A 25708-nucleotide genomic window follows, 5' to 3' on the forward strand; every position below is an offset into this window, starting at 1 on the left:
TATGCAACTTGATATCAGTGGGTACAGCTGTATTTTGTTCTAAGGGCATAATGCTCCCACATATTGTCCTTTAGCATTGCACTTGAGCACAAGAAGCGCGATGGCGCACTATTTATTTTTATGTAATGCTACCAATTTTGCAGAGAAACGATGGCCTGCACTTGCAGCGCACCCATGCTTCACGAGCGCAAACCAGGCACCAGCAGGCTTGTTCGAAGATCTAAATGACCAAGTGACACTGCTTATGATTTATAGAGATTGTAATTAGTGCGGACAGTTAAACTTTTTTTGCCAAGGAATAACTGAATGTTGTAACTACCGTCCAGTATTAGCTGTTTAGCTTATTTGGTCTGGTTTAATGATATCCAAATTATGAAGCTGTAAGACAAGGACGTTGCAGTGAGCAAGACGGACCTTCATGTCCACGAAACGTATTCCTTTATAGCAGCATCCCCAGATCGTCTCGTGCTGGATGGGAGTACAGCTGCGCTTCATGAAGTGAAATGCCATGCGTGGAAGGCTGGACAAAAAGTCGTCGAGGCATGTAGTGACAAATCATTTTGTGCTGAAGTGATTGAGGGAGAAGTGTGCCTAAACCATTCACACGCACATTTTTATCAGGTGCAGGGTCAACTTGGCGTCACTCACAAACAGTGGTGCGACTTAGTGCTATGGACAGGTCACCATGAACTGCAGCTTATTTGGTCTGGTTTAATGATATTTCATAAGTTGTGGGAGTTCTGCGTTGTATACGCACGGGCGATAATTTAGTAAACCTCACTGCCATACTCAGATCAACATGGGAAAAACCAAAGTATTCTCTTTATGCACTTGCTTACATGTGGGCATAGTGCACAGTAGTACCGTGAACTTATGTTATGTGACTAGACTTTGGTCAAGGAATACTGTAGGGGCACATTCTTCTTGGTGTGCATTAGACATTAAAGATTGCTGCTGCATCGAATGACACTGTCGTTTGAATCTGCCCATTATGATCTCATATTTCTGCTGATAACGATTTCTAGGATCAATGTAGCAGCACCAATTCCGCTTGCTTTAGTATTTATTTTCCAGCAACTGCAGAAGCTAAATCTGAAAGGTGCTACATATGGCATACAGGTAGTGATAGCATCCTTCTAAAAAAATTCTGTTTTTGATGGGTGTATGATGAGGACTGGTGTCCGTATACCTCCTCCTGAGGCTAAGAAGAAAGGGGGTTAACTCAGAAGCCCGATTTTTATTAATGATATCATGAGCAGCCAATAAGCAAAGCCACCAAGGAATACACAGGGGAAATTACTTGTACTTACTAACTAAATTAAAGAAATGACAAATGAATAGCAATGAAAGTGGATGTAAAAACAACTTGCCACAGGTGGGGAACAATCCCACGTCTTTGCATTACGCGTGCAATGCTCTAACGAATTGAGCTACTGCGGCGCGGTTTCGCCATCCAGTTTCTTGGGTATTTATGTGTTACTACTAGAACTAACCTTGGAGTGTAACCACTTCCCAAACCTTGGCAGGGGATGTGGAACATCCTTTCTGCCGCAGGCGTCACGAGTACGTGATCTTTCTGGGTAAAGGCAACTGGTCAATAAGCCCGTACATGCTACATGAAAGCATCTATGTTGCCGGATTCGAGACCCTCGTTATGTCAGAACGAGAAGAAGGGGGGTTAAATGAGGGGCCCAATTTTTGTTCATCATATCATCAGAAGCCAACAAACAGACACCAAAGAAAACATAGGGGAAATTACTTGCACTTACTGATTGAATTAAAGAAATGATAAACGAAAAAGCAACTTGCCACAGGTGGGGAATGATCCTACGTCTTTGCATTCCTCCTGAGGCTGTTGCTTACAATGGTGCGTGCAAGCTTATTTTGCTGATGACTGTTTTACATTACTAGGCAGCGAAATATTTTTCTTGTCTTGTGCGATATCTACTTGACTCCACCTTTATAGATAGCTATATTTTAGCAAAAAAAATAATAGTTTCTTTTCATCACTATCTTAACCGTTTGTATCTCAGGTGCCACAAACGTGGCAGTGTTATTTTAATTTTTTCGAGGTAGAAAATATGCTCTAGGAACCCCGTGTTCCTAGCTGCCACGAACGTGGCAGCTGGTGCTTGCACTCACTGTCAGTTGATGGCGCCACGGGGACCGCACAACAGCATTTTGAGCATCGATAACATGGACTCCACGTGCAGCCGGCCAAGGCGGTAAGTGCGTTATTTTTCTGTTGTGGTAACTTGAACTCTGCTAATTTAATATTGAAAACACTGACAGCAGTTTTGCGGAAGTCTAGCGAATATACTTACGCAGTTTCATGTTGCTACGACTGCTCCTTGTAGAGCATTTCACTTCGTTCAGCTTACATACACATTTGTGGCAGCCAGGAAGCTGGGGTCTGTCCTTCCAGAGAAATGCATGAACGAGTATGATTTCATTGAGCGCTTATGTCAGAGTATTTGCGGCACCGAATTTAATTTCCATCAAGTGAACCTTCATACTCGTTGTCTAGCAGCGACTTGTGTTGGTGTATTGATTTTGAAGAACGTCTTTTTATATGCAGGCAGCGCTTGACTGACAAAGAAATTCAAGCAATTCTTTTCGAATACCCTAGTGGACGTGAGGACGAAAACTTGGAGGGGTCGGACTGCGATGAAGAATACACGCCGCAGGAGAGAACAGTGCAGAATGTCAGCGAAAGCTCTTCAGACAGTGAAGAAGTGCAGGTCACATCAACCAAAAATTTGGTACTGGGTGAAAAAGGACATCAATCTCAATCGGGGAGAGGAAGAAAGTGTTTTGAAGCCTGCGGACGGTTTAGAAAGGGTGAAGAGCCCCTTGAGCATATTCCTGAAACTCGTTGACTCTGACCTCATTGAGTTTCTCACTTTCGAAACGAACAGATTCAGGACCCAAGAAAATCGCACGCGAATCCTTCCAGTGTCAGTCCTCGAGATGCGCACGTTTATTGGCATTGTCCTTTACATGTCTGTTGTTGACCTTCCTTTTAGAAGGATGTACTGGTCAGCGAACCCTCAAGCGGATATCGCCGACTGCATGACAAGAAACAAGTTCGACGAAATCATGTCCCTATTTCATGTAGGGAACAATGATAAAGAGCGGGAAAAAAGAGAAGGCTATGACTGTCTCCATAAGGTGCGACATGTGCTTACGAGCCTAAATAACACATTTTCACAAGCTGTCAAACTTGAAACTTGCGTTGCTGTAGATGAAATGATTATCCCTTTCAAGGGCAGACATTCTCTGAAAGCTTATATGAAGAGTAAGCCTAAAAAATGGGGCTACAAAGCTTGGGCCCTGGCAGGCCGGTCTCGATACGTATATCGGCTTTACATGTATGGTGACAACCTAATCGAAGACCCCCCGAACACCCCGGAAGACGTACGCGAAAGTGGGAAGGTCGTTTTGAGACTCTCATGATTGCCCTCCGGGAACAGAAGTATTTTTCGACAACTTCTTGGCTTCCATCGAGCTTCTAAATGAAATGAAAATGAGAGGACTTGGAGCGACTGCTGCCCTCTGAAAACTGAAAAATTGAAAAAAGCAGAGAGAGGATCACTCGACTTCCGCTCAGAAAAGAGCACAAGAATTGTCATCTGTGCCTGGAACGACAACCGCACAGTGACAGCTGCATCAAACATCCACAGCATCCAAGACTTATGTGGATGTGCAGAGGCCCAACATCGTTAGGCTGTACAACCAGAGCATGGGTGGAGTAGACAAAGCAGATATGCTTCTGTCATTTTACAGAAATGACTTGAAAACAAAAAGTGGTACAAAAGGATATGCTTTCACCTTATCAATCTTGCGGTTGTGAACGCTTTTCTGCTTTACCGCGAAGCGAAATCGGCAGATATACAGCTGGTTGACTTCAAGTTCCGGCTGGCACTTGGATTGATGCGCTCACTCGATGGCATGCCCGGATTGAACCAGGATGGTGATGATCCTGTGCCTGTGAGTGTTGTGTCACCAACTAGTTAATTGAATGCATCAGGCTCAGCAGCTGGAGTTGTTTCAAAGAGAGCCCATCATGTTGAACATTCTGTGCGGCACGACAATGTTGGCCATTGGCCAGTGAAAGTGGCGCAAAAAAAACGCCCCCATGTGCAAGTTAAGCTCATGCACCAGGCGCACAAGGTTCTTTTGCAAAAAGTGTTCTGTGTATTTGTGCGTTGATGCACAAAAAATCAACTGCTTTGAGAAATTTCATGCATCCTAAATTTTCGGGGAATTTCTACCCCCCACTACTAGCTGGAACGTTTGTGGCATAATAAAATTTCCTATAAAATGAAGAGGAATCGTTTTAACTTTTTCACGTGTCTTTCCATGAACATGAACTCTTTAAAAATATAGATTTCAGCAATGTTCACCTCGTGAGACACCTGTGGGATATAAAGGGTTAATGCAGGTAAAAGTTGGGGAAAACATCTTCATGCCATTGGACAAATGACTCTGTCATGAAAAATGTATCAGATGCGAAGTGTTGTTTACAGCTAGTCAAACACTTTTGGCTACCCTCCGAGGCTGCCACACGCAGCCTTACAGGCCAGGCTAGCCGCAGCATGGCCACAAACGCAACAAAGCTGCCGGCCACACCAGAGAAGGAGATGGTAAAGAGTAAGTATATCCTACAGCAGAGATTCCTTGCAGACTATTACACATATTGCACTGCAGTGCCTATGGTGTTATGCTGCGGACCATGAAGGCTACAAGCTTGACTCCCACTCACTTCCAATACGGGAAGAATTCAAGAACATTCCTGAAGAACCCAAAGTGGTCATAAAAATCCGGAGCCCTCTACTACAGCATTTCTTGTAGCTCATCTATTTTTTGCTATGTTAATTCCTGTCAGTTAACCAATCGGTTAACTCAAATAAGTATGTGGAACCAAAACGTATACACTTGACTCCAGTGATAGAAAACTCAACTCAGCGGAACTACTGTATAAAGTTAAATAGGCTTGGGACATTGGCTGGCTGCCCATGGAATGATAAGTATATTTCCGTTAAGTAGCCTGGTTAATGTTCTGAAAGCTCCAGATGGCGCTCATACATTTAGTGGTTCAAATGCATTATTTCTATCTAAAGCTGTCGTTCGCTAGATAGTGCGAACTTATGTAACCATAATCAGCATACATGCATGTGACCCCCCAGAGAGGTGTTCAACAGCTGTTGCATTTGTCTTGCTGTTGCTTAAGGCACAGTGAATGCATTGAAGACATCTGCCTCTAAATACCCCATTTATGGCCTGCATGTGGACATCTTAAGAAGTGAAAGTTTACAATGAAATATACAGTATTTCCCTGAATTTAAGGTGCACCTTTTTTTTTCAATCACATTGGCCCAAAAAGTTCCTCCGTAGTACAGTCTAATTAATGGAAAAGAGAAAACAGTGCCGCGCATGCTTAGCGAAGCTATGTGGGCTGGATGCAGTGCGTAGCCAGAGATGAGTTGGAGATTAGTGGTATAGACTATCAAAGCAACCTAATAGTCTAAATTACCTAGCATGAAAGAGAATATGATAGCCGCACTATTCTTTGGCAACCTTTTGTGCACAGGTACACATATTGTGCAAAAGAAGCAGTATACAGTACAGTTCCTCACTTAAATGTCCCCAATCTACGTCCTTCACTAATGAAACCTCATTGAAGTGGATTCTACTGAGCATCACTTCTGCAATATTTTTCAGACTGCCTGGCAAAGTACATTGAGCTGCATCCTGCACCACAGCCACCTAAGGATCATCGAATCAATGCAGTGAGAAAGTACCTGCACACTTATTTTAATGAAGCTGCACGGGAAGGCAAGAGGGTGCGCAAAGCACCAAAACATGCGGAAGTTCAATAAATGGATTCACTAAGCAAGAGTGTTACATCACTTATTGCAAGCATGGTGTTCTAGTGTCTGTTAGGCCTAATACACATGTCTCACCTAACTTGCAAGTATTTTTTTCTCCATAAGCAAGCTGCGTTTTATGTTTCTTGGCTCCGAAATTATATATGATAAACATCAACATTGTAGGTCCGTTCGATTCACCTGCTCACTGCAAACCGATGGGTCTTTTCCCCTAGGGTGCCTCGATGCGCGCGCCCTCTCGGAGGGTGGAGTCATACTGTGAAGGGGTCAGTGCCGCCTTCCGACCGCCGGCCGCCATCGCGCTCCCCACATTTCGTTACGGTCGGTCGAGAGAGACACGTGCCCGGCGTTTTCTGGTCCCAAATGCCCGGGTGTTGCGTGCCCCAGTGCACGAACCACTCACAGAATGACTGGAAGAAGCACTGACTTCAGTTGAGTGCAGTATTTTGCACCATATTGGTGGCTTTCTTGAGAAAGGAATATGGAAAAAAAAACGAAAAACTGCGAGCAGCGCAGGGCTGCAATGCTGGGCTCGACGAGCCATGTGCATGCATATTTAACTGCACTAAAAGAGTATGTTCATGATGGTAAGAACATATGTTATTCGAGCGGTGAAGTTATGAGCTTGCTCACATCCTGCGAAGAGCACTTTAAAGGAATCACGTCCTGAACTGACAACCTGTTCGCCCTGAAGTCTCCTCTAAAGGCTGTGACAGAATATTTAATCAAGAGGGCTCAGTGCAGTCTGGAGGCATGCCAGCGACACAAGGATTCTCTGGAACACATGCTGATATCAAGTTATGCAAGAGTAGGGCTACGCATTCACGTGCGCCAGCTCGAAGCTGCGAGAATTAGTGGGCATGGAAGCAAGACATGCGCTGCAGTTAATTTGTAGTGCGTTGTAGCATTTCTTGTTTTTCAAATCCTTAACGTTCCCTACCAAATAAACAAGCTATCACATCGGGAATTGCTATCTATTGAATGCACTTTTTCTCAGCGTTGACAATCCGCGTGGCCACTTTATTTTAGCAGCATCGATGACCGGTTTATAGCCATTACCAGTTGACAATATATTCATGCATAAAATATGCTAAACAGGGCTTTATAGTCAATTACTCCGTGAGAGTCGTGAATCTGGATTTCTTGAACGAGGACCAGAAGGCTGCCTTGAAGAGAAAGGGTCGAAAGGTAGTGCATGGAGTGCAGAAACCATAAAGAAAGCGCTGCAACTCAAATTCGCTTGTGGCTCTGCAGGCTACGACTTACTTTTAGAACAGGGCAATTTTCTTCCCTCACGAAGAACACTGCAGACGACTGCAGCACCTGTCATTTAAGCCCGGCGTTTCGATATAGTAACTATGATGAAAGTGAAAGTGGCCGCAATGTCAAACATAGAAAAAGACTGCGTCATATTTCTCGATGAAATGGAGATTCGCAAGGGTGTCGAGCTAGACCGCAGTGGTGACGGCTTCCTTGGCAAGGTGACGCTCCCTGAAACCGACCGAGCAGCAAACCATGTACTCGTCTTTATGGTTGGGGGCCTAAACACCCGCTGGAAGCAGGTGATTGCTTATCACTACACAGGTGCTTTTGTCAATGGAGAGAAGCTGAGAGACTGTCTTCCATTTAATCAACCTTTGTGCAGACATTTCTTTGCGTGTGCTGTGCGTGACATGCGACATGGGGAGCTCCAACCGTGCGATGTGGCGGAGCTTAAACCTGTCAAGCTCCCGCTACTCTGTCACTAGATGCACTGTTCCCCACCCATGTGACAATTCTATGTCATTGTTTTTTATGCCGGATCCTTCACGCGTACTCAAAAATATTAGAGGGCACCTCGTGCGAAACGATCCCATGAAACTTAGTCAAGAAACAGTGGCAAAGTACAATTTACGCAGCAGTGATGTGTCGATTGAGTACATAGAAGCAGTCCTAAAGATGGACTCAGAACAACTGAAGGTGGCACCTAACCTGAGTACCGTGCACATTTGCAACGGCCACTTCAGAAAGATGAAGGTAGGGGTAGCTGTTCAGTTATTCTGGGAAGCACCTGCAGCTATAAGGTACTTTGTAGAGCGCATGAAGTTGCCACCCGAGGCTGAAACAGCAGCCTGGTTTTGTGAAGTAATCTTCAAGTGGTACACAATCATGACTGCAGGGCACCCTGTTGTTGCTCTGAGCTTATCAAATGAAAGCAAATATGAAGAGGCTATTCCAACGCTGAAACTCGCTGTTGAATTCATTGAGAGCTTAGGCATTGGCATCAAAAAGGTCTGGAAGCCATGTCAGGCAGGGGTGCTAATGTCCACTGTTGTAGTGCTTCAACCGCATGAATTTCTGCTAAAGAAATGTGGCTACGCATTCTTCTTGACAGGACGATTGGCCCAAGATTGCCTGGAGAACTTGTTTTCGGTCATCCGGATGATTTCTCCCGTGCCCAGTGCGTATGATGTCAACAATGCGCTCAGAATTGTGTCAGCCAGTTCCTCAAGGTACACTGTAAAAAGCAACCGTCATTTTGACGGCCATCTTTTTATCTATTTTGACGAGCCGTCGTTGTCACACGCGAAAGACGGCGACTTCTCCGTGAACGAGCGAGCGAGGAGAAAGAGACGGAGAGCGCAACACAAAACGAGAAACTCTGTTGGCTGGCGCGTAGGGGTACGTCATCTGAGACGTCGTTCCACGTGCGCTTCGGGCCCCCGCGGTTGCTGTCAAGTATAGTGAACTAGAATACTTTGTAGTTCACTATACTGTCAAGGAAGGAGTCCTCCTCGTCCGGTTGTTGCCTGCGCAGTGGGAGCTCTGGTTCCGTCCCCTCGCTTTTCTTTGTGCGCGCTGCTACTGCCTGGGTGTGCGTTCGGCAACTTCCTGTGAGGGACACTGAAGCGTACGAAGAGCATTGGCGCACGTTAATTAGAGAGAGTAGAAGAAAGTCGTTTTTAGTACCCCTATCATGCAGGCACATACAATCCCGATCGAGCCTGACTTTCGATCACTGCTACGCGGGCCAAGGATCGAAATCGAGTTAGTCGAGCTCTAGCGCGCTATGCGTCGCTGTTTAAATGCAGAACACCTGATGAATGTGCTTAATAAGCAGTAAAAGTAGTTGTAAAAACCACCCTTTACATTTTCATTTGTTATTCAGGCTAAGACATGTGCTATGACTACCATGGTGGCCATCTGCAGCTTCCCTTGACCACATGGTGTCAACGCTACAGTCGTAGATTCGTAAAATTATGCGTCAATAAAACCAGACTACTTTTCGTGCACTGTTGTTTAGATCAGCCTTTTCTGGGTTATTTCTTACGCTCTCTCTCTCTGTGTTTTTTTTTTTTGCTCCTCACTTCCTGGCACACCGAATTTGGGGTGTCCAAATTCGGTGTGCCGGTGTCGGTGTCCGGTGGCGATAGGGCAGCTCGATCCTGTTTCGGATCGGCTCGATCGCGATCGAAAGTGCCCCACGATGGGTAGTTGGCAGCCACGCCGTTCTCGTCTACGAAAGATTGAGCTTAGTGCCCCGGATTGCGCTGGCACAGAAAGCGAGCATACTGCACGAACAGGAAGTCATGGAAGATGTAACGCGCTGAAAGCATGGATTGATTTTTCAGAGGCAAAAACAGTGCCTTTATCGCAAGCGTAAAAATGCTGTATATTTCGCGCATTTTACATGGCTACCGACACGAAATGTGTGCCTTATTAGCTTAGTTCATTTCTAAATTACTTCATCCAAAACATAATTACCGCATGTGTCTAGAGCCCCACTGAGCGGTGCACCAGTGAAGATTAGACGCCTCCTTAATCTGGCCTTTTTTGCATGACGAGATCTCGCTTTCAAAGTAGGTTTTATGAGAAACCACATTGTAACTACGCTAACTACAACTGTGCTTCATTATACAAATGGGGTGATCGCAACACAGCGCTGCCATGATGATTCGAGGCCCATTTGGAAAATATTGCTTATTTTTATCGAACGAGTGTAGTCTCAAATATAGCAGTAAGCTTCTTTTATATTGAACAGACTTTTTAAAAATCGCCTCTATCAGGTACCGCCTTTCTGCCACTGGAGCAGGGTTATCGAAAGGGAACTCAAAAAAGTTTCGGAATTAAAAATTTTTTCAAACAAGGTGATATTTTCAGTCAGTTTTACAATGGTGCAGGTTCATTTGGCGAATCATCAAAGGGCATACATTTGCAAATTTGTTATCTGGAGTGTTTTAATTGGCTACATAAACACAACACCAGTAAAAACCTCTCTCCTGTTTCCCGTTAATTTAAAACTACTCCATTTAAGCCCCCTGCACTCTGGGTTTGGTCAAATGTCAAACTGGCAACAAAATTATTCCATTTATGGAGCGGCATGTTTGAATTTTGACCAATCGAGGAGTGTTGCTGCTTAAATGGAGTAATTTTACATTACTGGAACCCTGCTCTAGCAGGTGCCTTCTTTCCATTTCCTGTGGTTGCATGCAACGAACCGCTTGCTTTAATTTAAAGCATGCATCCCATTACTAGTCAAAAATTACTCTGGCCAACCGCATGATCGAAATATTGTGCCCGCCTATAAATTGTCCCTTACGCTGTGCAAGAGTTTGCCTTGTATAGCTTGGCCGCTTGTGTCCGCAAAGCACCCCGTGGCTACCATTTTGAAGTTATCAAAGGTCTGAGCGACAGTGATGGTATTTTCAGAAGCATGACAGTCTAACAACCAGCCCAGTGGTGACTAATCAACTTAAACATTCTGTTTTGTAGCCCAATCCTTTATATGGTATACACAGCAATAATATAAAGCTTTAATGTGTATGTTGTGTCGGATGCAGTCAGGAAAATGTATATTTCGTTGCATTGTGCACTAATGCATTGATAAAAATGTTTAAGTGTTTATAACAAAGGCACGGGCAAACATGTGCTTGTACCTGTAGCGTGCAAGGTACCTTACGCAACTGTCAAGTGGCTATGATTGATTACTAATAGCACCAATCATCTCTAGTTTGCAGGCCAGGTGTGGAAAATTTTCAAGGGTCAGCGTGGACCTTGTGGCAACTCTGAATATTTGGCCACGGATATCAACTCAATTTTGAAGCTCCATCAAGCAAGGTATGCACTTGATATTGTAGAATTTTTTTTCATGTACTTCTTACTTCTGAGAACACTTAAGATTAGTAACTGAAATCTTTAATGCGCAGGCGAATGAATGAATGAATGTATGTGGTTTAGTGGCGCAAGGGCCAGATATGGCCAAAGAGCGCCAAGACAGTGTTAGTGATTTCGCGGTGGAATGATGAGATCTGTGACGAAGATGTGACTTGGCTGTAAAGTGGCCTAAAAATAGTCGCTGTAAAGTGCGTGAAATCTATGTGCTATAAAATTATGGCGATGATTAATGACGAGTACTATGAACATTAAAATCCATCGTAGAAGAATGATGCAAAATCAAAAATATGTAGGATGTTAAAATTACTTGGAGCACTGCTGCCTCGCCAGAGCCCTTGAAAGACAAGGGCCTAGAGGCATGTGCTATACTAAAGAGATATCGCAGCGGCATCCTCTGAAGAGAGGACCCGCTACGAACATGTGGGGCTAAAAACATGCAGGACGACATCTTTCAGGAAATTTAGTACTGTGTTGGTGTCACATAAAGGTTCTGGGCCGAGTAGCATTACGGGATGTAGGGGGATGTGCTGCCGGTATGCTAGGGAAAAATGTTTCCTTCTTTCAGATTCGGCTGCCCGACACTCCAGGAGGACGTGGAGGACGGTCAGCCTCTCCCCGCATCTACCGCAGGTTGGAGGATCATTTTCAGTGAGTAAAAAGTTATGTGTGCCAAATGTGTGTCCTATTCTGAGGCGACAGAATAGGACATCTGTCCGGCGTGATTTTGTTACAGGAGGCCAGAAACCTAATTGTGGCTTTATTAAATGCAACTTATTATTTGTTTCCAGGTCCCACAATCGTTGCCAGTAGTTTCGCAGTTTCCTTCGTAAGAAGGGTTTCAGGTCTGTGACAGGGACTGCAGCAGAATTAACAGTGTGTGATGCAATTGATGTGGCCATCTGGTCCGCTAGAACGTTACCCTGGATGCCCCTATGGCCAGGCACCCAGCATATAACCACATCCTGGTTAGATACATATGCTTTGCATAAGACGGAATAAAGTTCAATTATTATAGGATTTTTGTGCTTACAGAACGACATCAAAGACTTCACAACACTAAGGGAGTCCGTATATATAACTGACTTTTTGAGTTTTGATTTCCTTATATGCTTCACGGTCGACAATATTGCGTAGGCCTCAGCCGTGAAGATACTAGTTTCCGGATGTAGTAAATCGGATTCCGAGAAGGATGGACCGACGGCTGCATATGACACCCCCTCGCGTGACTTCGATGCGTCTGTGTAAAACTCCGTGCAGGAGTGTTTGTATTGCAGTTCCTGGAAATGCATCTGGATTTCAATCTCTGGAGCGTGTTTTGTAACCTGCATGAAAGATATGTCGCATTGTATCATCTGCCACTCCCAAGGAGGTAGCAGCTTAGCTGGAGGCATTAGGCGGAACTCGAGGAGTGGGACATGCATTTCATCACTAAGCTCCCTCACACGCAGCGAGAAAGGCTGTCTTACGGAGGGACGATTGCGAAAGAGTGTAGCATATGTCATATCATTAACGGTTTTAAAACAGGGATGTTCAGGATTTGAGCGGACTTTCAGAAAATATGTTTGGCTGATGTACGTTCTCTGGATATGAAGTGACCATTCATTCGATTCTGCATATAAACTTTGTACGGGACTCGTTCTGAAAGCTCCTGTGGCTAAACGGATACCTAGATGGTGAACAGGGTCTAGCATCTTTAGCGCACTTGGAGCGGCAGAATGATAGATCACGGCACCATAATCTAATCGTGAACGGATCAAGCTCTTATAGAGATTAATTAAGCACTTCCTGTCACTACCCCACGATGTATGGGATAGAAGTTTCATTAGGTTCATTGTTTTCAGACATTTTTCTTTAATATGTTTAATGTGGGGGACGAAAGTGAGTCTGTAGTCTAATATAACACCTAGAAATTTGTGCTCTTTGTTTACGGGTATTTGTTGTCCACATAGTTCTAAGCAAGGATCTGGGATCATTCCTCTCTTTCTTGTAAAAAGAACGCAAGAGCTTTTGTTGGGATTGATCTTAAATCCATTATTGTCTGCCCACATTGAGACTTTGTTCAGGCCATGCTGTACCTGCCTCTCGCAGACTGCGAGGTTACAAGATTTGAAAGCTATTTGTATATCGTCCACGTAGACAGAATAAAAGATTGCCGGTGGTAATGAAGCGCGAAGCGTGTTCATCTTCACGATGAAAAGTGTGCAGCTGAGCACGCCTCCTTGGGGTACACCCGTTTCTTGCATAAAAGGTCGTGAAAGTACATTGCCGACTTTTACCCGGAAGGTACGACTGGACAGATAGCTTTCTATTAGGTTAAGCATATTTCCATGGATACCCATTTCTAACAAGTCTCTTAGGATTCCGTAACGCCACGTCGTATCGTACGCCTTCTCCATATCGAGGAATATGGATAAGAAGAATTGTTTGTGTACAAATGCGTCCCGGATATTTGCTTCTACACGTATAAGATGGTCATTTGTGGAGCGCCCTTCTCGGAAGCCGCACTGATAGGGATCAAGGATTTTGCTCTGTTCAAGGAAATGAATGAGTCGCCGGTTAATCATTTTTTCAAACACCTTACAAATGCAACTTGTGAGGGCTATCGGGCGGTAACTTGCCACTGAGGAAGGGTCCTTGCCTTGTTTCAAAACAGGGACCACAATGGCTTCCTTCCATGCGGTTGGAAGGTACCCTGCATCCCAAATGGTGTTGAAAAGTGTGAGTAGTGTAACCTGCGTGTCATTGTGTAAGTTTTTGAGCATTTCATACATGATTCTATCAGATCCTGGTGCGGAGCTGTTGCATGCGCTCAAGGCAGCTCTCAATTCAGCAATACAAAAAGGACGGTTGTAAGGCTCATTCTTTCGACCTTTTCTTATTAATGGCTTACGTTCTTCTGTTTGTTTGTATTTGAGAAAGGATTGTGTATAATTTGTTGGACTTGACACGCTCTCAAAATATTCCCCAAGTGAGTCTGCCTGGTCTTGCAGTGTATCGCCCTGTGTGTTTACCAGGGGGACTGAGTACGTTTGCCGCTCTCTAATCCTATTAACTCTGTTCCAGGCTTTGGCCTCATCCCTAAACGAGTTAATACTCGATAGATACTTTTGCCAGCTTTCTCTTCTGGCCTGTCGGCGGGTTCTCCTACCTTGGGATTTTACTTTTTTAAAGTTGACAAGATTTTCTGCAGTGGGCGAAGCGCGCAGCAACCCCCACGCTTTGTTCTGATTCCTACGTGCGATTCTGCATTCATTGTTCCACCACGGGACATGCCGTTTGCATGCCGAGCCGCTTAATTCACGTATGCATTTAGATGCGGCATCTATTACGAAGGCTGTGAAGTACTCCACAACAGCATCGATTTCTAAAGAAGACATGTCATCCCATGATATACTAGTTAAGTTTCGGAACCTCTCCCAGTCTGCTGTGTCAATCTTCCACCTAGCAGCGTGTGGTGGATATTCGTTTTCTTTAGGTGATCTTAGCAATATAGGGAAGTGGTCGCTGCCGTAAGGGTTGTCGGTAACTTCCCATTCAAGTTCAGGCAGTACAGACGGAGAGACTATACTAAGATCTATTGACGAAAAGGATCGGTTTGCAAGAGAGTAATATGTGGGTTCTTTCTTATTGAGAAGGCACGCTCCAGAAGAAAAAAGGAACTGTTCAACAAGGCGACCTCGCGCATCTATACGAGAGTCGCCCCACAGGGAGCTGTGCGCATTGAAATCGCCAAGAACAGCATAAGGTTCTGGCAATTGATCGATCAAGGAGCGAAATTCATGTTTGTTCAGTTTGTAATGCGGGGGTATGTAAAGGGAGCAAATGGTGATGAGTTTGTTTAGCAGAACAGCTCGCACCGCCACTGCCTCAAGGGGCGTTCGTAGCTGTAAAGGTTGACATGCTATACTTTTATGAGTGAGAATCGCCACACCACCCGATGATGCGACGGCATCATCGCGATCTTTGCGATACGTAGCATACGTACGGAGAAAGTTTGTGTGTTTGGATTTTAAGTGTGTTTCCTGTAAACACAGCACTTTTGGATTATGTTTGTGGATGAGTTCTTGCAAATCATCAAGGTTTCTAAGAAGACCTCGGACATTCCACTGAATTATTTGTGTATTCATTTTTAAAGTAAATTGGTGCTGTGTTTACGGAAACGGAAGTGATGCCTTAGATTACAGAGCTCTTTCGAGGCCCTGTAACCGGGGTTTGCTTTTTCTGGAGCGTTCGAGGGAGCCTCGCCGCTCCTTAGGCGCTTGGTGCGCCTTGAGGGTTGGTGTAGTGTCCATTGCCTCTAGTGAGGCGCCGGACACGTGCTCTTGCGAGCGAGATGTCAGGGAGGGTGCCGCCTTGGAGGGCAAGACCCCTGCGCCCACGAGCCCGGAGGTCGATGGGGCACCCTGAGGAATTTGGGTGCGCCGGCTGTTGCCAGCGCTAGAAGGGGCGGGGGAGGGTGAGGCAGCCTCGGCTGCGCCCACCTTCGGGGTCGGTGGCCCCGTCTGCTGGGTAGACGGAGCAGCGCTAGCTGCAACCGCCGCGGGGGCAGATGGCGTAACTGCCGACTCACGGCTTGTGGGTCGGACAGCCGCCGGAGGCCGTTGTGACGCTGCCCCCTGACGCGCCACTTCGGCAAAGCTGGCCTTAGGAAGGTATGCAACCCGCCTGCGTGCCTCTTTGAATGATATGTTTTCTTTTACTTTGATTGTTACTATTTCTTTTTCTTTCTTCCAAGACGGGCATGACCGCGAGTATGCGGCATGCTCGCCATCACAATTTACACAGTGGAAAGCATTCTCACAAGCTTCAGAGGAGTGTTCGTGCGCGCTGCATTTCGCACAAGTTTGGCGGCCTCGGCAGCTCTGCGAACTGTGGCCAAAACGCTGGCACTTGAAACATCGGAGGGGATTTGGCACGTATGGTCTTACACGGAGCTTGATGTACCCGGCCTCGATTGACTCGGGCAAGACACTTGAATTGAAGGTGAGTATTAGACGTTTGGTCGCAAGTTCTTTACCATCTCGCCTCATCTTGATTCTTTTGACATTTATAACATTTTGTTCACTGAAGCCCTCCAAGAGCTCAGCCTCAGTGAGCTCCAGCAAATCATCGTCCGAGACAACGCCGCGAGAGGTATTCATCGTGCGGTGCGGGGTTACTACTACTTGGGTCTCCCCAAATGATACTAGCTGAGGCAGTTTCTCAAATTGCTTCTGGTCGCGGAGCTCCAAGAGGAGGTCACCGCTAGCCATCTTCGACACCTTATATCCTGGCCCAAAAACTTCGGTAAGAGACTTAGATACAAGGAACGGGGAGATTGTTCGCACTTGTTTAGCTGGTTTTTCTGCGTGGATGACATGAAAACGAGGAAAATTGTGGACTTGTCGTCCGAAAAACTGAAAAACTTCTTCGGTGCGCCCTCGTTTCTGAGGGCGATCAGGTAGTTTAGGAAAAGCATGTTCCATAAGTAGTGTTGCGTTTTCGGCCGCGATGCCGACCACCCACCATGGAGCCCAACAGGGGGACGTGACAGAAGTTCCTGGTAGAGAAACCCTGCCAACGCCAGCCGTACATCGCTGCTATAACCAAATACAGCATAACCAAGGCTGGCTAGCTACACAAGGTTAACCCTTGCCGCCGGGAAACTAGGAAGTGAGGAGAAGTGATGAGAAGACAGGAAAGATGAAAAAGGCAAGAGAGAAAGACGAAGATTGGAGAGGAGGACAGGAAAAGGCGACTGCCGATTTCCCCCGGGTGGGTCAGTCCGGGGGTGCCGTCTACGTGAAGCAGAGGCCAAAGAGGTGTGTTGCCTCCGCCGGGGGGCCTTTACGGTCCAAACACCCGGCATCGGCTCAACCCCCAGGATCCCCTTTTCCCCGGACACGGCTAAGCCGCGCACGACTACACGCGGGAGGGTCCAACCCTCGTGTGCTCGGGTACGTGGTGTCGCAACACACCAAACGCCTGCTTACGCAGACGCCCCTGCGGGGTTGCGCAGGCGAGCTCTCCACATGCGCCCAAGGCACGTCTGCGGCACATCGTCACATCGTCAGCGCAGCTGGCTCATAGGCGCATACTTCTGCAAACTTCGTTTACTACCATGTTTTTTTGTCATTTTTGCCAGACTCCAGTGCTGAACTTGTACAATTATGACACACACTACAAAATTCATTCCAATATTCATAACACTAACATACCGTGCATAAATAAGGGCTGCTCCAAACATTTCAGAACATTTAATGCGCTGCGTGTGCATGTTTCGCGCAGTCATGTTACAGATGTTGCTTCTCCAACTTCATCAGGAGAAGCATTTAGCTGTCCTCATACATTCTGTGATGCCCAGTTTCTCTTTAAGAAAAATGTTGTTACGCATGTTAAAAAACACATTTCTTCTGGTGTTGCCACAGCATGGTGTTTTGTTGACTGCAAAAAAGTTTTCAAACGCGAAATCTTTCACTTCTCATGTAAGTCGCTGTCATGGCAGCAGTTTGTGTCCAAGGCGCAGTGTGGCACAATGTGAAGATTTTGCTGCACCTAGTAGTGTAGATGACTGCACCGCTGTTCATCTAGCATCTTCAGACGCTGCAGACTAGTGCGCCGTCTTGGCAAACAAGAAATGCAGCCCTGTTTTTAATGAAATTAGAATCATTTCACCTTGCACCGTCATCCGTGGTGCACAGTATCAGTGCTGAAATTCATTCTATGAATTTATTGTCTGCAGACCACAGGCTCAATGTTATTGGTCAGATACTTCACGAACACAACATAGATGAGGAAGCATCTAGCAAGATTTTCTCTGCATTAAGCAATGAAGAAACCCCTTTTAATACAGTTGGTGGTGTGTTGCGAAGTAAATATTCACGGCACGACTGTTATAAAAAGGAATTTAAAATGATAGAGCCAGTCGAGATTACCTTTAAGAATGAACGAAGTATTCATTATGTGCCAATTAAGCAGTCCCTTGCTGCGATGCTTGCAGATGTCACGGTGAAACAAGCAATAAACAAGGATGCTGTTTGTGACAGCCAGTATCTTTCCGGCTTCAATGATGGAACTCTCTATAAAGAGTCTGCGTACTTACAGCAGAACAGTGGCGCTATTCAGCTGCTCTTGTACCAGGACGCATTTGAAGTGACAAATCCTCGTGGGTCGGCAAGAAAAAAGCACAAAGTTATGGGGATGTATTAGTGTTGCCAACCTTCCTTCACACTTTACCACAAAGGTGCATAATATTCAGTTAGTGACGATTTGTTATGAGCCGACACTTGTGAATCAGGGCCACCATGCTGTGATGAAGACAGTTGTCGCAGAACTTAAGGACCTTGAAGAAAATGGAATTATTGTGGGAAGTGATCACTTCAAATGTGCCTTGGTTGCTATCCTGGGTGACAATCTGGGAAGCCATGGAATTGGTGGCTTCACAGAAAACTTTTCTAAATCAAGGTGGTTTTGTCGATACTGTGAGATCACGAAGGAGGACTCAACAACCCCCATTCACTGGGGCTGCAACACTCACGTGATGAGCATAATAACTGTGTGAGCATGGCCGAACAGGGTTACGTTGACTTGGCAAAAGGAGTGAAATTTTACTCTGCTTTTAATGCCTTGCAGTCTTTTCATGTGACGTCTGGGCTGCCACCATGTGCTGCTCATGACATTTTAGAAGGGATTGCTCCATTTGATTTGTCACTAATTGTGAAGCACCTTGTTCATAAAAAAAATGGTTTACAGTTGCGCAGCTAAATGAGCGAATCAAGAATATATCTCTCAGCCTTCGGGACGCTAAAAGCAGGCCAGCAACGCTTATGAATAACAACAGCTGTAAAGTGCGTGGGCAAGCAGTTGAAATCTATTACTTGATAAGACTGCTGCCTATTCTCATCCATGATAAAATACTTGACTGTGAAGACGAGGTATGGAGCTTGTACTTGATGTTAAAGTCTATTACTACTATAGTTATCTTTCCCAAGCTTCATATTACTCAGGCTGAGTACCTCAGGGTTCTTATTGGTGAATACATCACTGAAAGAGTTAGACTTTTTGCAGCAGTGCCTCTGAGACCCAAACATCATTTTTTGAGCCATTACCCCGATCTCTGTTATCGTTTCGGTCCATTGGTTCACTCGTCAACATTGCGTTTTGAAAGTAAGCATTCATACTTCAAGCGCATTATCCGAGCCTCACAGAATTTCAAGAATATTACACTTACATGGCGAGCAAGCATGAAACGCTTCAAGCATATTGTAGGGCAGGAAATGTTATCCCTGACGATTTGGTGCAAGAAAAGTGCTTTGCATTGCAGTCAGAGATTATAGATTCCAGAATAGTGCGTGCACTTCACTCTCAATTCCCAGCACCAGAGTCAGCAGAACTGATAATAATAATATTTGGGGCTTTACGTGCCAAAACCACTTTCTGATTATGAGGCACTCAGCAGAACTGAGCCTTCAACTAACCTACAAGGGTACCTATGAAGCTGGCTCTGTTATCTTGTATAGTGTGGGTAAGCGTTTGAAAGGAGCAAAGATTAGCTGCTCTGTATCCGCTGAGCGGAGCATTTCTTTCATTGGTGCACCTTGCACAATCAAAGAATGGGGTGGCAGAGGCCTTAAGGTGGTAACTTTCACAAACAAGGATCTGGTGTGTGTGAAATATGAACAGCTTGTTCACAGGAGTTCATTGAATCTGTATGCTTGTGCCTCTAGGAATGTCCTGACTCTTAATCGTGATGTTGACTTTGTTCATTTTGTGTGAAAGGAGTGTTTCTTGGATTACATATTATACTTGGGGGAGATTTGGTCGACATTAGCCGAAGACACGTTTCTTTTTTTTAAGAAGTGAAATAGAGCAGTGAGATTTCTTGCACCTTTGGGGTTTCCCGGCCCATTTCATAACACATGTTAGTTATTCTGTAGTTTCAATACAAAGAAGAAAAAAGATTTTCGTGCAAAACCCTTCTGCAAAGCCCTGCAGTAGTACTGGACACCTCTTCAACCCTGTAATAGTACTGTGAGTAGTGTGGTGATGATTGTTATCTTGTTTTGTGCACATACCTTAAATAAACGAAGTTACAACTTGAATGTTCTTTTCTTTACCAGAGCGTGGAATCTGTGGTGTAAGCAATACGAAGAAATAGTTCCAGAACTCCCTGAAGAAGAACTTGTAACGCTTGTAAATTATTTGAAGTCAGAAGGCTACCAACATGAAAAGGACCTCATTTACTTAGAAATTGATGATCTCAAACCTCACTTGAAGTTGTTCTATGCTCATAAGCTCCTTAGAGGGCTCAAGACCAGTGGCAATGATGGACCATTCTGCAGCAGTGGCGGAAATGCTGAACAAGCATCAACATTATGTGCAGAATCAGCCAGCAGCTCCCAAACGTCAGTTGCTGCAGCCACAAGCACATCTCGTAGGTGGCTGCAGGAGTTTAAGATCAAGTGGGCAGAGCTTCCAAATCAGCTCATTGCCGACTATAAAGAGGGACGAAGGCCAAATCCACAGATGAGGCGCCAACTTGTGAAGGTGCTTGGGGAAGCAGTAGCAAAACATGATCCAATGCCTGGGATGGTAGCAGTGAAACATATTGCGCGACTGGTGACTATGGAGTATCACAAGTCATTTTCAGACATGACGTCTGCTGGGGATATTATTGGCGATGGCGCCGCTTCATTTTCCCGGCAGCTGAGCACGTTCCTTGAGAACAAACGACGGCCAAATTGAAATGCTAGGAGAACTGACGATTTGTCAAAGCAGGTTGATCAACCTGCAGCAAAGATGGCAAAAGGGCCAACTGACTCCTATGGCTGTGTGGCCTGGCAGCCAGATTGCAACCAAGAAACTTGGGAAGCTCTCAGTGAGAAAAGGTGTCTGCTATTGCAAACCAGTCCACCTTGTGAGGATGTTTCGAGGCTGATGGCAGCTTTGCAGCGCAGAGAGATCAATGAAGGAAAGGTCACAATGCAAAACGTTCCGGAGCTATGGTTTCATCTGCTTGAAGAAACCTACTTCTTTGGGCATCTTAACACGCTTGTTGGTTTTTCTTTCTGTGAAATATTCATTCATGAATTGACATTGAAGGGACCAAGAATTGTTGACTACATGCTGAAGTTGTCCAGGAATGGAATGCGAGCTTTGCTTCACGAGGTGACATCAGCAGTAGACAAGGATGGACAGGCGGTTCCAAGATACTTCCAGATCCTGGAATTGCTTTGTGCTTTCTTCGGCGAGAACTACGGCCAAGTAGTCTCCTTTCATCCGGCATGTTCTTTCTCTTTTTTCATATTTTTGCAGTGCTGATCCCAGTAGGGGATGCAGATAGTTCTCAGGTTCTAATGCCACTTGTGTTCCTAGTGAGAGATGATTTAACTACTTTGTTTTTCCTGCTTCTTCAAATTTCTTAAAATACTCTCGTAGCTGCCACAATGGCAGGAAGTACTCCTCAGTTTGACTTACCGAAATGTTCGGCGGTAGCCTTGCAGAGTTAACAAGTGGCTGAATGTTTTCAGTGTTCGTGTACTGATAGTGTGCAGTTTCATTCTTGTATAGCATTAAGATATGGGCCTAATTACCTTATATTTTTGCAATAGTTATTTCTGAATAAATTTGTTCATTTTTATAGTTTATTGCCTATGGGCCTCAAACAAGGGCCAAGAATTTATTTCGACTGGCGTGTCCATTAGCTGGAAATTATTGAGTAAAGTAAATTTGGAGTTTTCTAATTTTATATACCGCATTTTCATCCACTTCTGCTGAAATGATGCTGTACCTGAGTTGTAGAAAGTGCCTTGATGACAGCAGGATCCTTAGAAGTATGGTTATGACGTATTATTTACATGCATGTATCTGATCCTTTTGATGTTTTCTCTGGAGTCTAATTTAAACATGTGGCTTGTGAATTCCCAGCACAGCTGAAGGGGGGCTGGAAGGACTGCCAGCAACGCCGCACCTTGCTGTCATTGGTGTGTATTTGTCATTTATAGAACATTGGATCAAAACATGGCTTGTACACTGTATTTTACTATTGTATGATATAACCTGATTTTGTGTAACCTCACCCTACTTAGTAGAACATACACAAAACTTAGGAATGAGGCTAGCCCAGGATGAAAGGCTTAATTGCTGCTTAATAATATTTGGGGTTTTACGTGCCAAAACCACTTTCTGGTTATGAGGCACACCGTAGTGGAGGACTCCGGAAATTTTGACCACCTGGGGTTCTTTAACGTGCACCTAAATCTAAGTACACGGGTGTTTTCGCATTTCGCCCCCATCGAAATGCGGCCGCCGTGGCCGGGATTCGATCCCGCGACCTCGTGCTCAGCAGCCCAACACCATAGCCACTGAGCAACCACGGCGGGTTGCTTAATTGCTGCTTCATCTTATATATGTGAAGTTTGTTTAACAATTTGACATGATAACAGTGTGCAAGTTTGGCCAGTAGTTTTCCATTCTTATTAGAGTGCGCAAAAAATTTCTAACTCAGTAGCAGTACTGTCGATAAGTGGGGAGGGCGGGGCGATTTCTGCACTGTAAGGTGATATGCCAGAGTTCATCGAGACTGACATGCAGCTTTTTGACTTGCCAAAAGCATGACGTTTTGCTAGAAAGCATGAACGAAGCTGAACTGGGCTTTTCTCATCAATGTCATGGCAGGCTCGGTACAAAATGGAGGGCCATTCTGGCTTAGAAAAGTTGCCCCCGTGCTTGCCTAAATTTCTTCACCTCGTCAGTATTCTCCATTATTAAAGAAGAAGTATTCTGTCGACAGACAAAGTTGATTCTTTTTATTTGTCGGGCAATATATGTAAAGCTTTTCCCACAAACAAGTTCTGTGTAATATTTTGTGTTTACAAGAAGCAAGGGTCTTCAACAGAGATAATTAGTGGCGTGTAAAGCACTGATAAGGGAGGGCATGTTGCACGTCTGTCTACTGCCAGGGTACCATAAGGCCTAGTGACACGACCTAGTATGGCTTTTTATGTGTACATTTGTATTGGGCTTCTCTTAGTGTACACATCGAAGGCCATAGAGTTACTCGAATTATTGGATCACCCCTTTAGTGCAGAGCGTTTGCTTGTGAACTAATTTTTTTTCCTTGCAGGATCAAGCATGGGGGACATAAAGATCATCGTTGCAGTTGGTGCTGTAGAATTCATCTCTACAAGAAGTCTTGAGAAGGCCATGGGCCTCCTCTTTAGTGCCTTTGTGTTCAACGTGGCGTACCCTCCCGACTGCCCCCTCACCATGGAGTTTTTGCAGAGGTAAATGAGTGAATGTGGATGATGCTTTTGATAAGCAATCGGAAACCGACACAATAACGTGAGCAGTAGGCTTCTTTTTCCTGAGGAAAGGCACTCGCCCTCCTTAGCCAGTGCCTGCAAGTGACCAGTCCTGCCCTGTTCCCCTGGAATTCAGATGTCACATACATTCCTCTCGTGCATTTCTTCGTTCTCTGGCACGGCATCATGTTCTTTTTTGGCACAGCTGTATGGCGTTTCGCCAATCACGGCCGTCTTTAGAAAGTAGAATGGCAAGGTTATTAACATAGTGCTGCTTGCCAGTGGTACATGCTGAAGAGCCTTGCACATTTGCTAGCTCTGGCAATGAGTCAGGGGGTTGCGAGGCGAAGGTTAAAGTTTTGATTTTAAATTGCACCCAGTTCTGGTATTCTAAGAGTCGCAAAACTGCTGATTTGATCATTGTCGCATTACTAATGCACCAGCTTGGCAGTTCACAATGCCTAAACTTGGTCACGTGTCCTGTGAGCGCACCTAGATAGCGCTTTTCGCTTTTACGCATAGTTTTGTTGGTTGGCTACCGCAAGAAAGGCGCAAGGACGAAGAACCAGATAGGTCAGGTGCTACTGTCAATGAATGCTAAATGTAGTGTCTTTTATAGGTACCGACGTCGGGAAAAATGGGAGCGAGAATGAAGTGAAAATGCAGTTAAGTCACTCTACTATGTATCGTGTCCATTGGCTAATATCCTAGTGCGACATTACAGTGTGTCTGACTATGGGTTGCTTCCACACATGTGGCACTAAGTTGCCGAATGCCTGTCTGCCCTTTTACAGACCTCAGGTTCCCTTGTTACCACTGATGCAGTGCTCTCTCTAGCCTGTGTACAATCAGCCCCAAGAAAATAGAGCTCACTACCTCACCTTCTGGGCACTCAACAAACCTTTTGCAATGATGAATGCCAGTTTTTTTTTCGTTTTGCATTGAAACTGGAGACATATGACACAGGCAGGACAGCTTCACAGGTACTGTCACAACCATTACATGGCACTTTCGCCTTTCACCTGGTGATCTTTTAGGGGCTGGCAGGGTCATTAGTGCCTTTAAAAAAGGTTATACTGTGGTCCCATATTTGCCCAGAATTGCTGAGTACTTGAAATGGACAGGTGAAAGAGCGATCATAAAGGTTGCTATGTCGGCACCTGAGAAGTTGGCCACCCTGTGTGTCAACAGTAGGAGTGTAAAAGAAAAAAATTAGACATTCATCACCGTGGCAGGTTTGTTGATTGTTCAGAAGATTTCAGTAAGAAATTCCGCTTATTTGGAGCCAAGGGCACAGAAACTAGAATGAGCATTCTCCAAATGGTAAGATGAAGCATGATAATGACGTTCCTAAATGTAAGAACGACTGCCACATTGCAATTGCAGCCTATACCTGGAAATCGGGGTGTTACATCAGTACTGACCTATGTATGCGGCTGACAGCAGAAACATGAAATGCAGCAAAATGCTCTTGTATAGTTACGGTTTCTAGAGTCTGTGCATGTTCCCTGTATATGATGAGCACCTATTGTTACTAGAAATCCTTTACGGGTGTATGTGCAATTGTGGGCTGTTTTTACGAGTTATAATAATGGTTACATGTAGGTACATTATCCATCATTAGTGCATGTATATGTAGCAATTTAAGCGCACTACTAGTGTGCTTACATTTGCTGCTACATAACTTTAATTGTCTTTTCATTTCATAATACTGTGTTGCAGAAGGCAGTGCAGTTCACACATTCATGGCATTTCACGTGTGTAGCCAGAGTATGTGATTGGCACAGCTTATGGAGCATGGATTTATTCTATCCTCATTTTGTTCCCAGGTAACTTGGGCAGATCAACCCAACGAAAGGGCGCGGCAAAGGCAGGGCCAGCAGAATCGCGCCAAAGTTACTCAGCCTGCTGAAAGCACTTTAATTTATGAATAAATGTGCAAGTAGAGATGTAGATTTTTGTATTTTGTTGCATGTTTCATGAGGTACTGCCCACTGCAAGTGACTGCAATGTGGTCATGTTGACCACACAATATATTGACACAGAATTATGTTGACACTTGTGTTGTTGGGCCATCATACTAACAGTACAGTTGCATTTCATGTTGCCAAGCCAAATATTGGAATGGTTAAAGGCATCGTCATTTTTAAATGATAGCCTGCTATTACCTTGATGGCCAACGCTGTACTGACAGTTATATAAATTTCAAATTTGCAAAAGTCGAAGTCATAAAAACAGTTAATTGACAGCTTGCCATCACAGACAATCAAATCGTATAATTACGGTTTGGTTGTATTTTGAAATTTATAAAAAAGACATAGAAGTCAAGAAAAAACATTGTCTTTTAGAAATGACGGCTTGCTGTAACTGCTACGGTCAAGT

General features: G+C 44.8%; 1 long non-coding RNA gene and 1 pseudogene across 1 annotated transcript; both read left to right on the top strand.

Moving 5' to 3' along the window:
• The first annotated feature begins 2196 nt into the window (after positions 1-2196).
• Positions 2197-4281, top strand: LOC142578345 (uncharacterized; annotated as a pseudogene).
• Positions 4282-21936: 17655 nt separating this feature from the next.
• On the top strand, positions 21937-25279 carry LOC142577968 (uncharacterized). Its single transcript, XR_012827120.1, has 3 exons — positions 21937-22006; positions 23149-23308; positions 25156-25279. It is a non-coding gene; the product is annotated as an uncharacterized LOC142577968 (long non-coding RNA).
• The last annotated feature ends 429 nt before the right edge of the window (positions 25280-25708 follow it).

This window comes from Dermacentor variabilis, chromosome 4 (assembly GCF_050947875.1).
Source record: "Dermacentor variabilis isolate Ectoservices chromosome 4, ASM5094787v1, whole genome shotgun sequence".
In the NCBI taxonomy this organism is placed as follows: Eukaryota; Metazoa; Arthropoda; class Arachnida; order Ixodida; family Ixodidae; genus Dermacentor; species Dermacentor variabilis.